We start from the raw sequence: 19,206 nt of genomic DNA, 5'->3' as shown, positions 1-19,206 counted from the left end.
AGGAAGAAAACCAAGGGATTCATGAAAAAATGCTTTAAATCTTATAAAAATTTTAAAAATGTGGACTAAAGTAACATTGAAATTCTAATTCATACCTATCATACTGGCAAAGAAGGCAAAAAAAAAGGGAAAGGAAAATGTTGGAGAGGCTGTGGGAAAACAAAAATACTAATACATTAATACATTTATGCTAATTCTGGTGGAGTTTGAATTTGCCTAGTCATTCAGATTTACTAAGGGTTTGTCTATTTTGTTGGTTTTTTCATAGAACCAACTCTTAGTTTTATTAATCAATTCAATAGTTTTTTTACTTTCAATTTTATTGATCTCACCTTTTATTTTTAGAATTTCAAGTTTAGTGTTTGACTGGGGGTTTTTAATTTGTTCCTTTTCTAGCATTTTTAATTGCAAACCCAATTCATTGACCTTCTCTTTCTCTATTTTATACAAATAGGCCTCTAGAGATATGAAATTTCCCCTTATTACCGCTTTGGCTGCATCCCATACATTTTGGTATGATGTCTCATTATTATCGTTTTCTTGGGTGAAGTTATTAATTATGTCTATGATTTGCTGTTTCACCCAATCATTCTTTAGTATGAGATTATTTAGTTTCCAATTATTTTTTGTTCTACTTCCCCCTGGCTTTTTGTTGAATGTAATTTTCATTGCATCGTGGTCTGAAAAGGATGCATTTACTATTTCTGCCTTACTGCATTTGAGTTTGAGGTTTTTATGTCCTAATATATGGTCAATTTTTGTATAGGTTCCATGAACTGCTGAAAAGAAAGTGTATTCCTTTCTGTCTCCATTACATTTTCTCCAGAGCTCTATCATATCTAACTTTTCTAGTATTCTATTTACCTCTTTGACTTCTTTCTTATTTATTTTGTGGTTTGATTTATCTAATTCTGAGAGTGCAAGGTTAAGATCTCCCACTATTATAGTTTTACTGTCTATTTCTTCTTGCAGCTCTCTTAGTTTCTCTGTTAAGAATTTAGATGCTACCCCACTTGGTGCATATATGTTTAATATAGATAGTGCTTCATTATCCATGCTACCCTTTAGCAAGATATAGTGTCCTTCCTTATCTCTGTTAATTAGGTCAATTTTTGCTTTAGCTTGATCTGAGATCAGGATGGCTACCCCTGCTTTTTTGACTTCACCTGAAGCATAGTAGATTTTGCTCCAACCTTTTACCTTTAACCTGCATGTATCTCCCCGCTTCAGGTGTGTTTCCTGTAAACAACATATTGTAGGATTCTGGCTTTTAATCCATTCTGCTAACCGCTTCCTCTTTATGGGGGAGTTTACCCCGTTCACGTTTATGGTTAGAATGACCAATTCTGTATTACTTGCCATCTTGTTAACCCCGGTTTATGCTTTTCTCCCTTCTTTCCCCTTTCCCCCCCTTCCCAGTATTAAGTTTGTGAGCACCACTTGCTTCTCACAGCCCTCCCTTTTTAGTATCCCTCCCCCCGCCTTAGAGTTCCTCCCCCTATCTTACCCCTTTCCCTCCCAGTTCCCGTATTCCCTTCCTCTTAGCTTATTCCTTCCCTTTTCACTTTTCCCTTCTCACTTTTCAATGAGGTGGGAGAAGTTTCACCATAGATTGAATATGTCTTAAGATTTTTCACTTAAAGCCAATTCTGAAGGCAGTAAGATACCCACTATATTCATCCCCCTCCATTCTTTCTCTCAGATATAATAGGTTTCCTATGCCTCTTCATGAGATGTACTACCCCCACTTTACCCTTTTTCTGATACAATGTCCTTTCCACATCAATTTCTAGAACAAGGTATACATGTATTTTTTATACATCTATATAGTCAAAATATAGTTCCCAAGATTAATCTTTACCTTTTTAGATTTCTCTTGAGTTCTATATTTGTAGATCAAACTTTTTGTTAAGTTCTGGTTTTTTCATCAGAAATAGATGAAATTCGCTTACTTCGTTGAATGTCCATCTTCTTCCCTGGAAAAAGATGCTCATTCTCGCTGGGTAAGTTATTTTTGGTTGCATACCAAGTTCCTTAGCCTTTCGGAATATCATATTCCAGGCCCTTCGATCTTTTAATGTGGATGCTGCCAGATCCTGGGTGATCCTTATTGTGGCTCCTTGATACTTGAATTGGGTTTTTCTAGCCGCTTGCAATATTTTTTCCTTCATCTGAGGGTTCTGGCATTTGGCCACTATATTCCTTGGTGTTTTGATTTTAGGATCCCTTTCAGTGGGTGATCGATGAATCCTTTCAATGTTTATTTTTTCCTCTGTTCCTATGACTTCTGGGCAGTTCTCTTTGATAATTTCCTGGAAAATAGTGTCCAGGCTCTTTTTTATCATGTTTTTCTGGAAGTCCAATGATTCTCAGATTGTCTCTCCTGGATCTGTTTTCCAGGTCTGTTGTCTTCCCCAGAAGGTATTTCACATTTTTCTCCATTGTTTGATTTTTTTGGATTTGCTTGACTGATTCTTCTTGTCTCCTCGAGTCATTCAATTCCACTTGTTCAAGTCTGATTTTCAGTGAAGTATTCTCTTCACTCACTTTTTAAAAATCTTTTTCTAATTGTCCAATTGAGTTCTTTTGTTCTGTGGAATTTTTTTCCATTTCGCCAATTTTGTTTTTTAGAGAGCTGTTTTCTGTTTCCAGTTCACTAATCCTATTTTTCAAGGATTTTACTTCTTTATCCACTCTCTCTTTAACTGACTTCTCCAGGCTCTTTTGCCAAGCCTCCCTCTCCTTTTCCCAAGCTTCCTTCTCCTTTTGCCAAGCCTCACTCTGCTTTCCCCATTTTTCTTCTAGCTCCCTTGTGAGAGCCTTTTTAATCACTTCTATGAGGTTCATCTGTGCTGAGGAACAGACGATCTCCTCCTTTGGGGATTCACCTGGGGACTGCCTGTTTTTAGTCTCCTCAGGATTTAGAGTCTGCTCTCTATCTGTGTAGAAGCTGTCAAGGGTTAAAGTCCTCTTCAGCTTCTTGCTCATTCTGTCTATTAATCAGAGACAAACTACCAAAGAAAAACAGAAAAAACTGGAGTCTTTCTTTGGGGGAGGGGCTGGGTATGTTATCGAGCTTCCTCTACAGACTGCAGGAGGCAGCAGTGAGGCACTAGCAGGACTGTGCTGCGCCTGCGCTCTGAGATCCCAGAGCGTGCTGAGTCACTGTGGCAGGGGAAGGGGCGGGGTGGCCAGGTCCCAAGAGACTCCAGCTGTTTGGGGTTGTATTCTTCAGCCCCGGTGTTTTTAGCTTCTCTGCTGGGCTGCTGACTTGCTGCTAGAGCAAAGTATCCAAACCTGTAGCAAAGCTCTCCCCGCAGAGACGGCTGCGATCACTCCCCACCCCCTCTCCAGTCTGCTCCCGTGCTCTCACTGCCGCTGCCCGCCGCCTGTGCCCGATCTAAAACCGTCCCAGCCCTCCCGTAAAGACAGACCTTTCTTGGCGGATCTCAAGGATGGCTTCTCTTGGTAACTATTTGTGGGTTTTTTTCACTCAAGCATTGATTCAGAGGCTTGTAATGAAGTGGATAGTGAGAGAAAGCGTGGAGCTTATGCAGCTGTGAGCCTCCTCTCCGCCATCTTAACCGGAAGTCCTTTGCCTAGTCATTCATAGAAGTAGTTTGGAATGATTGCTCCTCCTTCATGACCAAGCTGTGTAACCTTACTCTTTGACCCAGCATATCACTAATGGGCCTATACACAAAGTGATTAAAGAAAGGGGAAAAGAATCCGTTAAAAAAAGTTATATCTGCGATTTGATTGAGAGTCAAAAATTGGATAACGTGGTAGTATTCTCTTGTTGGGAAATGGTTAAATAAGTTGTGCTGCATGATACAACGAACATTACTGTGTTATAAGAACTATTGGAATAGACAATTTCAGAGAAAACTAGGCAAACCTCTATTAAATGATGTAGGGCAAAGTGAGCAAAATAGAAAAATATATACAATAATAATACATTTATAGGGAAAAAGAACTTTGAAAGACTTTAGAATTCCAATCAACATGATGATAATTCACAAGACCAAAAGAATAAAAATGAAGTATTCTACTTATCTCTTGACAGGGAAGTAGAAAGCAGAAAGAGGCATGTATTTCTGGACATGGCTAATATGGAAGTATGTTTTGCTGGACTATGTAGTTATATGTTAAGGACTTTGTTTTTCTTTCTTTTTATAAGCTTAATGAGTTTTGGAGAGGGTAAAAGAGACATCACTTTTGGGGGAAGGTGTTAATTGAAGAATAAAAATAATAAGCTATTTTTCAAAGACTTCATTGAATGCCTTTCAGCCACTGAGATTTTTTTTTCCTGTTCTTCCTTTCAGTAACTAAGGAGACAATCCAACATGGGAAGTGAAAAAGAGAGGACTTTTGATCTATATAGTCCCTGAAATTTTAGGAGATTATAGTTTGGAAAAAATGTTACTTTATTAATATTTCTTGCTAGATACCTTGCATTGATTAAGTAAATCTTCTTTTGCATTAAAAGAAAGGAAAATTTTGTTTCTCTTATTACCAAATTAGTAGAAGTTGCCTCTGCTTCATGTTAACTAACCTGTGTTCAGCAGGAGCTATTTAAAGAACAGAAGGTACCAGCTGACAGCATTTTAAAGAATACCCAGTGATTTTGAAACACATGATTTCTAAAATTTAGCTACTGGACAGATTTAGTGAGTCTATTATTTTGTTTACTTTTGTTTTGGTAAAATTCTAGTTAGATTAAATGTCAGTAAAATCATCCTCTTCCATTGGTCCAATAACTTTAATAATAAATATGTTTAAACAGTATGACTTTTCTCCAAACTTAATAACCAAATGCAAACCTCACTTGAAAATGAGACACGTTTACTCATGGGGGTTCTTTGATTTACCTCTGATCTTACCAGGTAACACTTCTAAAGACCTCTCGCTAACTCCAAGCATTTGGTCAAAAGGCAATTGGTTCAAATTATATGTCCTGTAGAACAAGGTTTCTTAAACTTTTTCCATTCATGATCCCTTTTTACTGGAGAAAGTTTTACACGACTCCTGGCATATAGGTATATAAAATAAGTATACAAACCAAACATTAAGTGATAATAAATTATAAAGAAATTTATTTTACAATAATTCTTTGGCATACATAAAATTTTACCATTTTTAAGGAGGAAAGCAAATTTGCATATTAATGAAATGGGTTTTTAAAAATATTTTATATTAAAATTATTTTTATATTAAAAATTAAATCTTGGTGAACTTTTGCCAAATTTTTCACTACCTCCACATTCAGTTACAAGATCCCATATGGATCATGATCCACAGTTTAAGAAGTTTTGCTGTAAAGAGCAGCTATAAAATAAGGAGCCTGAAGATGCCTTGTGCTTTGGGAAATCTAGAGAAATTGTTGAGGAGACATAGCCAAAAGAAGATAGGAGTAAAATCTAAGTATCCTCCAGACTTTCTGACAAGAGGGAATAAAGGATAACTCAGACTATTTTATGGGACAAGAAAAATAATGCCATAGGTAGTAAATATGAAGAAATATAAGAGCTATTACAGTAATTCCTTATTTTATTATTTTTAGGTAACAGAGAAGTAAAACAGATAGTTTAGCCTATTTGTGATCTGCAGTTTGGGAATGAGACTAGAAAGAGGGTGAAGACTTTGTGAGACTTTAAAATTGACTGACATTTCTCATATATTGGTATATAAAAAGCAGTATATCTAATGAAAGGAAATTGGGAGGAGGAGCAGTAGGAATAGATAGAAAGCAGCTGCATTTGGATCCAACCAGATGGAATGCCAGTTTCTCTAGATTTGGAAGTGCTAATTTTGGTATAGTCTTGATTATATAATGTTTAAGTCACTGTCTTCCATCATCTCATCCTACCCAGTTGGAAAAAGGAAAGAGAAGATTAAAACCAATTACAGTTCTGACTTAGATGGTGCCACTATTCCTGGAGCAAAGTTTTATTTGAATGTGACTTTGTGATTCTTAGGGAGATCTCATTCATTAGCTTTAGAATCCCTATGGGCATAGTGGAATTCCACAAATTTCTTAAGGTGTGTACCAATAAGAAAGGGGCAGTTTCAATCCCCCTCACTCTTATTTATTTTAAAACCAACAATAACAGTAAATCCTGATAATAATCTCCATGTGGTATGTTTTTCCGAAACTCACTATTTTATGATAACTAGCAGCTATTAGAAAACTGTAGCAAAAACTATTTCATGGCTAAAATATATTATGCTGTTATGTATCAGAATATTAAATTACATTTATGTAACATTTTAAGGATTAGAAAACATTTTCCTCACAACTATATTTGGCAGTAGGTCATACAATTATTTTATGTACCTCGCTTTATAGATAAGAAAATGGAGATTCAGAAATGTTAAATGGCATGTCTGTGGCCAGACAATGTCAAACCTAAGAGTTGAATCTAACTTTCAAGTCTACTCAAAAAGAGATCTTCTGAATCAGAGTTCAAAGCTTCCTTTGCCTTCCTTTGCCTTTTCTTTCCTTCCCTTCCATTCCTTTCCCCTCCTTTCCCTTCCCTTCCCTTCCTTTGTCTTGCTTTGACTTCACTTGCCTTCACTTGCCTTTTTCCCTTCCCTTGCCTTCTCTCGCCTTGCCTTCCCATCCTTTCCTTTTTCTTTCCTTTCCTTCCCTTGCTTTGCCTTCCCTTCTCTTGTCTTGCCTTGCCTTGCCTTCTCTATACCAAACTACATCAATTTGTAGTGTTCCTTTAGAACTCCTAAAATTTCTCAGCAAATTAAAGAAGTTTCCAGTTTCGAGAAAGAAACAAAACATCCTCATGTTCATGAATCAAGAACTATTTAACAACCAACCCCCTATAATAAAGGAAGAAAATATTAAATTCCTACATTCACAAAGAATCTGGTCAATGTTATGGTTCTAACATTCACCTGTGCTGGAACTCTGCCGTCATTGCCAATATCGTGCTTCTCTCGAGTCAGTGTCACAATCTGCCGTGGCTCTCATTCCAGTGTTGTGGCTATATCAAGCCTTTGTCATGGTTACATCTGGAGGGTAATGTGAGTAAAGGAATTCCAATTTCTTCTCATTTTGATAAAATGGAGGCTTTTCAAACATTCCTCTTGAAACATCAGAGCTATGTAGAAACTGCTTGGGAGTCAAAAGAAACTTAAACAGAATAAACAACCATAAAGAGATCAAAAAGAATAACCCATATTCTAATACAGAAGATGATCCATATGTCTTTTTTGGCCCAAGACCCAGTCTAGATTTTGCTTCTCTTTATCATACAACCAACAATAAATTCTAATTAACTAAATAAACGTGAACAATCACTCTTACAGATAATCTCAAAGGTTTTGTTGACGGGACTAATTGCAAATAAGATGAAAGTACCTTCAGATAAATCAGATTGGGTAGGCTTTTCCATTTTGAGTCCATTTTATTCACTGTAAAGAACTCACTGGTGCAAATGGAAGAATGATTGCTTAGAATTTACTGATACATGGAGCAGGATGGGGAAAATGGGATAGAAAGATGTCATTTGTAAATGGGAATGGGAGGAATAAAAATATTATGAGTCAAGTTTTGTAGGCTTAATGATTTTGGAAAACTTTTTGAGGGGTTAATATAGAGGCACACACGTACACAATTTGTAAAGTTTGTAAAGTTCTTTGGAACCCTTTGGGATGAAAGGCACTAGATAAAAGAATACATTATTAATGCTACTATTATGTGTGCCTGCTTATGTTTCTATCTAATGCTGCCAGAAGAAGTATTTTAATGGGGCCTACTTTTTCATGCAACTCATAGAGTCCTGGTTCAGAATGCCATACACTATCACTGAATTATTGACTTGAATTTTAATTTGGTTGGACAACACTCAAATTTTCAAAATTGAAAGAGATAACATCAGCTCAGGATTATGGGAAGTAAACCACTGTGGTCCGGGATAGTATAGTACATATTTTCTTGCCCATATGCCTTCATCTTGATAAGCTGTGATGCTTATATGACCTCTGCAGATCTAAAAGGATGCTTTATTATTATTAATGGGCATAATATGATAATGCCCCTTTGTTTCTGTCATATATTAATAATTTACTATATTCAATAAAAGCCAGACATCACCTCATTGGGATTTTATCAAAAACAAGTCCCTATCCCCCAATAAATTGGATGGGAAATTTTGTTGTTACCATTGTCATTTGGTTGGTAGTGTTGCAGAAATAAGGTAAAGGAAGTAGTCCTTTAAATTTAGTAGAATAAGCCAAATTCTACTAAATGTTTGAGAACTAGTGACAGAGAACACTGCTGCCTTTTTAAAGCAGCTAAGTGGGGTACAGGTGATAACACATCATGCTTGGAATGAGGAAGACCTGACTTCAAGTTTTGCCACAGACACTAGCAACAAGAAGCTGGTCAATCACAGAACCTCTCTTGGCCTTAATTTTCTCATCTTCAAAATGGGGATAAATACACACGTATATATATATATATGCACGTGCATATATATACGTACATATATATGTATATGTGTGTGTAAAATCTAAAAATTACAATGTTATTTATTAACATTTTTGGTAACATTTAAATAAATATAAAATAACACCTACCTCACTGAGTGGTGACATTCAAATGACATAACTTATGTGAAGTTCTTTGAAAACCTTAAAGCACTATATAAGTGCTAGTACTATTATCGGGAACTATATTTTGTATTCTTATTGACTTTCAAACTAAGCACAGCTTCTTTACTTCCACTGGCTTATCCTACACTCCTGATTCCAAGGTCCCTCTGTTTAGACAGGTCATGGATTGAAAGGCCAAGAGAAATCAAAAGACAAATGAGGGGCCTAAAGCTTTTATATTATATCTTATCTCTTCTCTTTCACACATTTATATCCCACTTTTCAATTCTTGTCCTTCCTGTATTATAAGTTCACTCACCTGCTTGGTTTCCTGTGGTCAAGATAAAATATAAACTCTGTTGCCTCACATTGAAAATCTCTAAAAATCTAAATCTACCCTATCTGGTGGTTAAAAAAAAAAAAAAAAGGAGAGTTGACCCTTTGGTTAGAGAGCCAGAGTCTGAATCCTGCTCCTTCCATTTACCACTTGTGTGATCTTAGAAAAGTCATATGACCTTTTTATGCATTGTTTTCCTTCATCTAAAAAATGAGGAGGTTTGATTTGGAAGCCTAGAAGGTCCCTTCTAGCCTTAATGTAAGATATCTAATCATCTTTAAGGCTTCTTAGACACATATGGCATCTAAGTGACACAAAGTAGTGAAGGTCATAGCTGTTATCATCAAGTTCTGAGTTCAAAGATACTTGCTTCAGATACTTGCTAGTTGTGTGACCCTGGCAAGTGATTCGACTTCCCAAAGTCTCAGTTTCCTCATCTGTAAATCACTTTCCTTACAATCCTTGTTGTGAGGATTATAATGGACTAATATTCAAAAAGCACTTTTAAAAATTTAAAGCAATATATAAATGGTAGCTGTTACTATTATCACACAAACCTAACACAGTAATCTGAACCTAATAAGCATGGCTAACAAGTTAGTCAGACATAAGGTACAACAAACTTTCTAGCCAGGCTTACTAGGTTCAGTTATAAAAGGTAAATAAAAGTCTTTGTACGTAAAGGTATGTGTAGTATATAAAGTTCTTTCTATATAAAGTATATAAAGCTCTTGCTATATGAAGTATATAAAGTCCTTTCTATGTAAGGCATATAAAGCTTTTTAAGATACATATAAAGCTCTTTGTATATAACATATATATATGTGTGTGTGTGTGTGTATATATATATAGTATATAAAGCTCCTTGTGTGAAAGATACAGATATATACAAAGGTACATATAAAGTTCTTTGTAAATCTTAAAGCAGTATATAAATACTAGATATTTTTATCATTATTATTATTATCAATTTCATCATCATCAAATGCACTGTCTTAAGTAACCATGCCAGTTTTCATTCTGATTACCACAAAAATAATGAAAAACCAAGTGGCTGCTTTTCTTGGGATACCTGCTTTCTTGTCAGCTGGTACAAGACTGAAGAACAGGGTACCATTCTTTTCCCTGTGGGTTTTTTCCAATGAATTAACAAGAAGAACAAATACAAGAGAGTGAGGTATTCAGAGTTAATGTGGCAGTGATATAAGATCTAGATTTGGAAATTCTCATCTGAGGGGAAACTGGGCAAGGTGGCCCTGGGGAGCCAAGAAACAAGAGTCTCTTCAGTCCTTGGGTACCTTTAAATAGCATCGTAATTAAGGAGATCAATTCTGCCATCTCAATTTCTCTTGGTCTGAAGGTCAGTGCGATTCATTCAGTAAAGTCTGCCTTAGGCCATGGTCAATGGCAAATCCAGCCTACTCTTACCTTGCAATCTGGCCCTCACACAGTGCCTGCCTTTCAGTTAGGTTTGTTCTGGTGGTCTGGTCTGGTAGAAAGAATGAACTAAAAGACCTGGATTTAAATCTTCTTTCTGATACTTAACTAGTTGAGTGAGCATGGCATTTAACTTATTTCAGACTCATTTTCTTTATTTGTAAAACAGAGTATTTCAATATTTTACAGCAAAATGGGGATGAAAAAAAATACCTGAATACCCTACCTTACAACATTTCTGTGAGGATCCTATGAGATGATGCAGGTAAAGCATTTTGAAAACCTTAAAACAGCAACTCTAGGTCCTAATCTTGCTATTTAACTACTGATTCTTATAAGCTAACAGCATGACCTGTTTGTTGTGGTTTCCAATATATGGATACGGGAAGAAGGAAAGTAGCAAGCATTTATTAAGCACCTATTGTGTGCCAGATACTGTGCTAAGTGCTTTACAGATATATCTCATTTCATCTTCACAAGATGTTAGTTTCTCTTATTATCCCCATTTTACATTTGGGAAAATTGAGGTGGACAGAAGATTAAGGGACTTGCCCAGAATCACACAGGCTAGATTTAAATTCAAGTTTTACTGATTCCAAGCTCACTGCTTTATCTACTGTACTACCTACCTGTCTCTGGATGTGGACATTTGATCTAAGAGGCTAGATTTATTTGCATCTCTTGAATCAATCTCATGAATTTAGTCCAGTGGAAAGACTCTAAATTAAAATCCCACCTATTTATAACCTATATCACTGCTGCTTGTGCTCTCTAGGCCTTTTTTTTTCTTTCTTTAATAATAATAATAAACAAAACAACCCCCCATATTGAGCATTCACATTCTGCATAATTAGTCCATCACCCCTGTATAGAAGATAGGTAGTACTCTTCATTATTTTAGTGGGTCAATCATTTCTGCAGTTCATTTTACAGATGAGGAAGCTGAGGCAAACAAGATAGAGCAACTTACCCAGCTTGTAAGGGTCTAAAGTCAGATTTGAACTCATGAAGATGAGGCTTCCTGATTCCAAGCCCAGTGCTCTATCCACTGTGCCCCCGTCTGAAATCTTGGTTGATCATCTCATGGATCAGTTCAAAACTCTCAGCAGAAATAAGAGCCACCAGAACTCTAGAAAAGAGAAAGGAAGAATTAAAGAGAGTAGCTGAGCTCAGAAAAAGTCAATTAAAGGGACTTGAAACTTACAGAAATCTTTCAAAACTATTGATTTTGTCATAGTATAAGATATGATTCTTCCCACTTTATTTACTACCAGTTTATTTATTCCAGTTTTCCTTATAGCCATACATTTCATCATTTCTGTTACCTTATATTTATATATCATCCTCCCTAGTTTCTAGGTCTGCCACCATAAAAAGAGCTGTTATAAATATTTTTTAATATATAGATATTTTTCTCCTTCTTTGATTACTTTGAAATATAGCCTAAGAATGATTTCAGTGATCAGAGAGCATGGAGATTTTACATGTATAAATGTTGCTATGAATTCTCCATGTTGCCCTACTTAAAGAGTAGTAATCACTAACTAGGAGAATGTTTCATATAAACAACATGTCTGTATCACACTAGTGATCAAGAGGACCTCTCTTATTAAGTGATCTCTCCCCATGAAGTCAACTACATGAATGTTCCAGGCCATCATATCAAGAATGCTCCCCTAATCATGATTGTTACTATTAGAAAACCAAGATCCAAGCAATTCTTCATATATTAATATGGGAGGCCTTTCTAACTTGGCTAATTTAATCAGTAATATACATCACAATTTTAATTCCCAAGGTACAAACATTATCTCATCTGATTTTGATTTTCTCATCTATGAAATGAGGAGATGATACTCTGTGATCTCTGGGGTTCTTCTATCTTTGGATTTAATATTCTGTGATCCTGACTACAACTCTGAGAAGTACATGGGAAAATCAAAATGTCCTGAGATCTTTTTTATGATACTAAAGTTCACTTTTATTTGAGACAATCACAACACAGTGAAGTAAACATTACACCATAATTTCACATTGTGATAATAGTATTACTACCAGCAAACTCCACATTATTAACCTCAGTCATCTTGTCCTTCTGAATGTCATGTTTAATGTTGTTAAAGTTCTGAGATTGGTAAAGAAAGATAGGAAAAGAAAATCATAAGATTATCCTTACATAGAGGTTTCCAGTACTGTGTTTGGTTATAGCTTCACTGGGCATTATTAGGGGATGACTAAACAAATTCTGTCCTATAAATATTATAAAATATTATCACATTCTTGAGGAATGTTAAAAAGGACTTTAAAGAAATATCAGATGATTTATACAACCTATTGCACAGAGTAGCAAAAGTATAATCCATATATGTGTGTGTGTATGTAAATAAGCCTCATAATGTAAATGAAAAGTACACCTATAAGAAAAATGGAATCAGATTAAAAGAAATAACCAATTTTGGTAAGAGAAATAAACTATAAAGGTCCTATAAAATAGGTCATTTTATTGATATGTGTTTCTTAAATATTAAGCTTTGTTATAAAGAAACGTTTAATGTAAGAGAGAATTGGGGTACAGAAATAAGAAAGATATCAATAAAACTTTTTTAAAAGTTACTCTCAAATGAATATAGCAATAAATCATGCCTATTGAAGCTCCCATGATGAACCCCACAGCCAAGAGCAGCTGTCTTTTTCTTGGTCTTGCATTTGTTTATCCTTCTGATGTTTGGACTCAAACAAAACCTGCCTGAACCCAGTGTGAAATCTCTGTCCGAGGGCCAAAAGAAGCCCAGAGAAACTGTCCTGAAATGGATGGATTCAGCAAAGAAAACTTTCATCTCTGATTGGAATGAATGTCTCAATTTCAAAGGTTAGCAACATGCGTTTTTCCACAGCACATTTCCAAAGTGTTTGTTCGAAACTCTCGCCAGGAGTGAAATAAGAGCTGACCAGAGCTACGGGAAAGAGAGAGGAAGAATTAAAGAGAGCAGCTGAGCTCAGGAAAAGTCAATTAAGGAGACTGGAACAACACACAAAGAAAAGTGCTTTGTGCTATGTCTTAGGCAAAAAAATGATAAACAAGAAAATAACCTGGAATATCAGTCAGATAGCACTAGAAAGGGACCACAAACATCTTCAGAGCTCTTGGGTCATCTTCCTTTCTAGAAATCCATCAGGTCACTAAGTGATAGTCCTGGACTGCATCCGTACATTTGGTCCCCCTGCTCTCTCTTCAAAAACCATCCTTCTTGGCCATCAGAACAATGACAAATTTGGGACATGGCAGCTGAGCACTCAGCAGGGAAAAGCCTAGAAGAGCCTTCCTATCTCAGGCAAAGGCAAACATGAACTGGAGGACTTAATTCTGAGCAGCAGAGGCCCAAGGCCGATTACTTACATAATCATCAGAAATGAGATTCATACCTAAGCCCTACCGTGCTCCCAATGTGATCTTCCCTTCTCACAATATTATTACTTAATGTTGTTCACACTACTCTTCCTCATCAAAACAAAGAGAAGGTTTTATAGGCTAATATGGTCTAAGTAGTGGAAACATGCTGAATTTTCTATTGTAAGCACCTGAATTCAAATCCTGATTCTGTCATATTTCTGTGTGATTATGGGCAAGTCATTTCACCTCAAAATGAAAAAGATGACTACTGATTATCACTTTCCAAATCTAGGATTTGAGGAACTTTTAGGAGGACATAGTGCTAGAGGAATTCTGGAATGATCCCTTATTAGTTTATGACCGCATTAACTTCTCAGCCTTGGCTTCCTTATTTGTGAGATGAATACAAGAATAGCCTCTGATAAATATTATCAAATAATCAATAGAGATCCAATCTCAGATTAATGAGGACAATGATTCCGGTACCACCCTTGACACATAGTGAAGGTGTGCCTACGGATTAATCACTTTATCTCTCAGTCATTCAGGCAGCCATCTAAGATGATAAATTGCAGAATAGTTGCCAAATTGTATTGGTAAAGGAAATTTCTTCATTGATAGTTTTCCACAGCAGCTAAAAGACAAGTTAGGAAAAAAAATATATACACATACAAACACACACACACACACACATGCATATGTGTACCATAATATGCATAGTATATTGTATACTAATTTGTATAATATATATTTATACTATGCATTATATTATACATATATATTGTATATATACGTGTATAACATATAATTATATATATAGCACTTATCTCACAAAGTTGTATAAGGGTTAAATAAAATAATGAATGTAAAGTGCTTTACAAAATTAAAGTCTAAATAAAGTGGAGAGTACTGAGGGGAGAGAAGAAGGACAAGATAGTGAGGAATAATGCTGAAGAGCTTTTAACCTATGTCTTAAATAGAAAATGGTTGAAGGAATTGGAAGTATTTAACCTGTAGAAGAAGACCAGGAAGAAGGGAGAGAAAGGTTGCTGGCTTTTGAAAGGTCTTCATGACTATGCTCAAAAAGTTATCAAACTGTGCATACCCTTTGATCCAGCAGTGTTTCCACTGGGCTTATACCCCAAAGAGATACTAAAGAAAGGAAAGGGACCTGTATGTGCCAAAATGTTTGTGGCAGCCCTGTTTGTAGTGGCTAGAAACTGGAAATTGAATCGATGCCCATCAATTGGAGAATGGCTGGGTAAAATTGTGGTATATGAATGTTATGGGATATTATTGTTCTGTAAGGAACGACCAGCAGGATGAATACAGAGAGGTTTGGAGAGACTTACATGAACTGATGCTATGTGAAATGAGCAGAACCAGGAGATCATTATATACCTCAACAATGATACTGTTTGAGGATGTATTCTGATGGAAGTGGATCTCTTTGATAAAGAGAGCCTTAATTGAGCAAAGATGGACAGAAGCAGCTACACCCAGAGAAAGAACACTGGAAATGAATACAAACTGCTTGCATTTATGTTTTTCCTCCCGGGTTATTTATACCTTCTGAATTCAATTCTCCCTGTGCAACAAGAAAACTGTCTGCACACATATACTGTATCTAGAATATACTGCAACCCATTCAACATGTAAAGGACTCTTGCCATCTGGGGGAAGGGGTGGAGGGAGGGAGGGGAAAAATCGGAACAGAAATGAATGCAAGGGATAATGCTGTAAAAAATTACCCTGGCATGCGTTCTATCAATAAAAAATTATTTAAAAAAAAAAAAAAGAAAGGTCTTCATGTAGAAGAGAGATTGTTCTTTTTGACCCCTGGAACAATGGATCAAAGCTGTAAAGAGAAAAGATTTAAGATAGAGAACAAGAAAAATTTTCCAACTATTATAATGAAATGATAGTGATAATTATATGTTATATAAAAGTTTGTTTTGTATATGTTATCTTATTTGAACCTCATGAAGTATATACTATTAGTATCCCCATTTTACAGATGAGAAAACTGAGATTAGAATAAATTGAGTGGCTTATCAAGAATTCCTCTACTATGTCCCCTCTTTCTCTCCCTCCAATAATTTCTCAAATCCTGAAGCTAGAAAAGGATCATTGGTGGACATCTCTTCTAAAACACTCATTCTGAGGTATCCATGGTCACACAAAAGTGTGGCAGAATCAGAATTTGAACCCTGCTAGGAAGTAGCTAAGAGAGGATTTAAAGTCAAGCTTTCTAAGCACCAATTGTGCCCCCCAGCTCTGCCATAGGACAGGAGATGGAGAGTTCTGCAAAGCTATCTCTGCCCTACTTAGTAACTACTCACTTCCACACACTAACAATTAAATTTAACCAAAAATGGAATCAGTTACTCAAGAAGGTAGTTAAGTTCCTAATCATTGGAGGTCTTAAAACAGAAAAGTAAAAGACCAACTTATCTGAAATGTTGTAGTTGTGGGGGGGGGCTTCTTTTTCAAATATGGATTGAAATAGATGGTCACTAAAAGACTTTCCAATTTTAAATTAGATAATTCTGGAATTCTATTATTACCTGATTCAGGTTCAAAGTGAATTATGTCTCTATGGATGTTGGGTTGTTTTTATTCCTCCTTGAAACCATGTTACCTGAAACTTTTGCTCCACTGTCGCTAATGTTCCAATAGGGAATGTCAATGGTTTCAAAGTTTAGAATATGGCAACTTTTCTTAACGCAGGATTTGGTTAGGAAAATAAGTCTATTCCTTAAAGATCATTCCTCCACAGATCCTCAAAACCCTTTTGTGAGCTATTTACAGCTAGGTTACATTTGTAGTAACTCAAAACTAGGTAGGCCATTTTTAATTGTTCATGAAAACTGATGTTATAAGGATAAAAAATAGAGAGAATGTCCATGTAAAGCCTACTACCATAAAATGAAATTAGCAAATAAGGTGAGAATTCCATGGGATGGGATAGTCTCAAAGGTTCTTAATTGTTATTGTGCCATGGGTCCCTTTGACAGTCTGGTGAAAATTATAAAATCCTACTCAGATAACATTTTTAAATGAATAAAATAAAATATATGAGGGGCAGCTGGATGGCAAAGTAGAGGTAAGAGAACTAAGGACTAACTTTAAATACAGCCTCAGACATTTAATATGCAATAGCTATATGACCCAATTGCCTCACTCCAAAATAATAAAAAATAAAATAAAATATATGGGAATCCAAAGAAAATCAATAATGTTGAAATACAGTTCTCAACATTTTAAAAAGTATATGAAGTCTAAGTTAAAAACCCATGTTCTAATCCAACATATTCATTTTAAAGATGAGGAAACAGAACCTCAAGGAAGTCAAGTGACTTGGCTGTGAAAAACCAGAAATCTCTAAGTAGATCTTTCTTTTCTCAGCTAATGAAGACATGGCTACACTTGGAGTATAGATAGAGATATTTTTGTATCTGTATTCACACATTAATTTTTTCCCTTTATGATCTTAATTACAATTAATACCACAAGCACATTTCCAGACTCTCCTTTCACAGCTATGATCCAGAGGGATCAAAGATAATGTGAGAGGGGATACTGGGACCATTTCTAAAATCCAAAATCTTGTTTTGCCTCATGCAGGAAGAGAAATGGGAAGCAATGCTTGGGGACTGCTAATGAATGGAGTGTGCTACAAAGTCAGGGCTTTCTTCTTGAACAATAACCTCCATTCCCTGCTGCCCAGAGAAAAAACAAAAGCCATTTATATTATCGCTAGCCAGAAGCAATACGAAAATATGGCAGGTCTAGTGAAGGGGACAGTGATTAGACTTGCAATTTCATTAATAGAGGGGAAAGAAAGGAAGGAAAGGGCATGAACATTTATATATAATATACATAGCAATATATATTATGTGCCAAGTACTTGTGCTAAGCACTTTTTAAAAATAAAGATCTCATCTGATCCTCATAATCCTGGGAGATAGAAATTATTATTACTGTTATTATTATTATTATTATCCCCATTTTATAGCTAAGCAATCCGGGGTTAATTATCTTACCTAGTTACCCATCCAGTAAGTGTCTAGATTTGAACTTAAACGTCCAGATTTTAACTTAAATCATCCTAGCTCCAGGCCAAGGGCTGTATCCTTGCTGTCTCAGGAAATAGGGAATTCCAAAATAAGAGAAACCACTTCTGCTAACATAGAAGTGTCTCTGGAGCTGACAGTCTTGGTCTTAGAAAGTCACACAGGTACTGTGTATGAAAGACAGACCTGAAATCTACTTCCCAGCTTTGATGGCAGCTCCGTCCACTCGACCACAGACGTCTCTTGTAGGTCTGGTCAAACAAACCATAGATAGAAGTCAAGAGCCTTTGCTGATGGGGAGAATGTTGAGCTGCCCCACCTCCTTCCTATTGGGCCCTTGTTGCAAGGACAATAGATGCAGCTGGGATGTCTCTTTTAACACTACCAGCAAATAGCATGGGGAACAAAGCAGGGAGAGCAGCCACCCAAACAATCCAAGATGTGAAATTATATGTTAAGATGACTGAGTAGTCCTAAGCAGAATATGGGAGAGAATGCTGGTTGTGAAGTCAGGAAAATCCAAGTTCAAATGTTTCCTCAGACACTTCATAGCTGTGTGACCCTGGGTAAATCAATTAATTTCTCTGTGTCTCTTTGCAAAATGAGAATTCAGTGTCATGAAGGAAGAATCCTCCCTTAGGCTATAGTCCTTTTCTGAAATGCTTTATTGTCCCTTCCTCTCTGATTCTTCATCTATCCCATCCTCATTTATCAAGCTTCATGAAGCTTCTGCAGGCTGTAGCAGCCTTTACTTATTTCATTTTTCTTTAACTACCACAAAACTTAGGGGATATAATCATAAACTTTTAACAATCAGCTGTTTATAAAAAAGTGTGCATGACCCACTTTTAACTTTCACATACATTATCAACATTTTCCTCATCATTTTCTTAAGTCTAGACAGTCAACAAACAACCAAACCATAATATGAAGCATTTGCTGATTGCTGAGTTGTAAATAATCGTGTTGAAAATTTAACTAGTAAGTCTCAAGAGCTGGTGTGAGCTATCATAGTAACTCTAGCATACCCCTGGTTTATCATGCAACAAGATACATCATATGCTTCTATAATGTTTTATTTTTTAGATATTTCATGCACAGTAGACATCTTTCTGACTAAAAATTTGGCCTTCTTGAAACCAAAGTCATATATCCCACATAAAACTCAGGATGGTTTAAAAGACAATATATTATATTGAATTTAAAGTCAGAAAATCTGAATTTAAGCCTTGGGCCCAATATTTTGGCAGCTGTATAAACATCAATAAATCACTCAACCTCTCAAAGCCTCCGTTTTCCCATCTTTAAATTCGGAATGAATAATTGTGCAATTTCCAAATTTATATAAATGCTTT

This window comes from Antechinus flavipes, chromosome 1 (genome assembly GCF_016432865.1).
Source record: "Antechinus flavipes isolate AdamAnt ecotype Samford, QLD, Australia chromosome 1, AdamAnt_v2, whole genome shotgun sequence".
NCBI classification, from domain to species: domain Eukaryota; kingdom Metazoa; phylum Chordata; class Mammalia; order Dasyuromorphia; family Dasyuridae; genus Antechinus; species Antechinus flavipes.
This window is presented reverse-complemented; position numbering follows the sequence as displayed.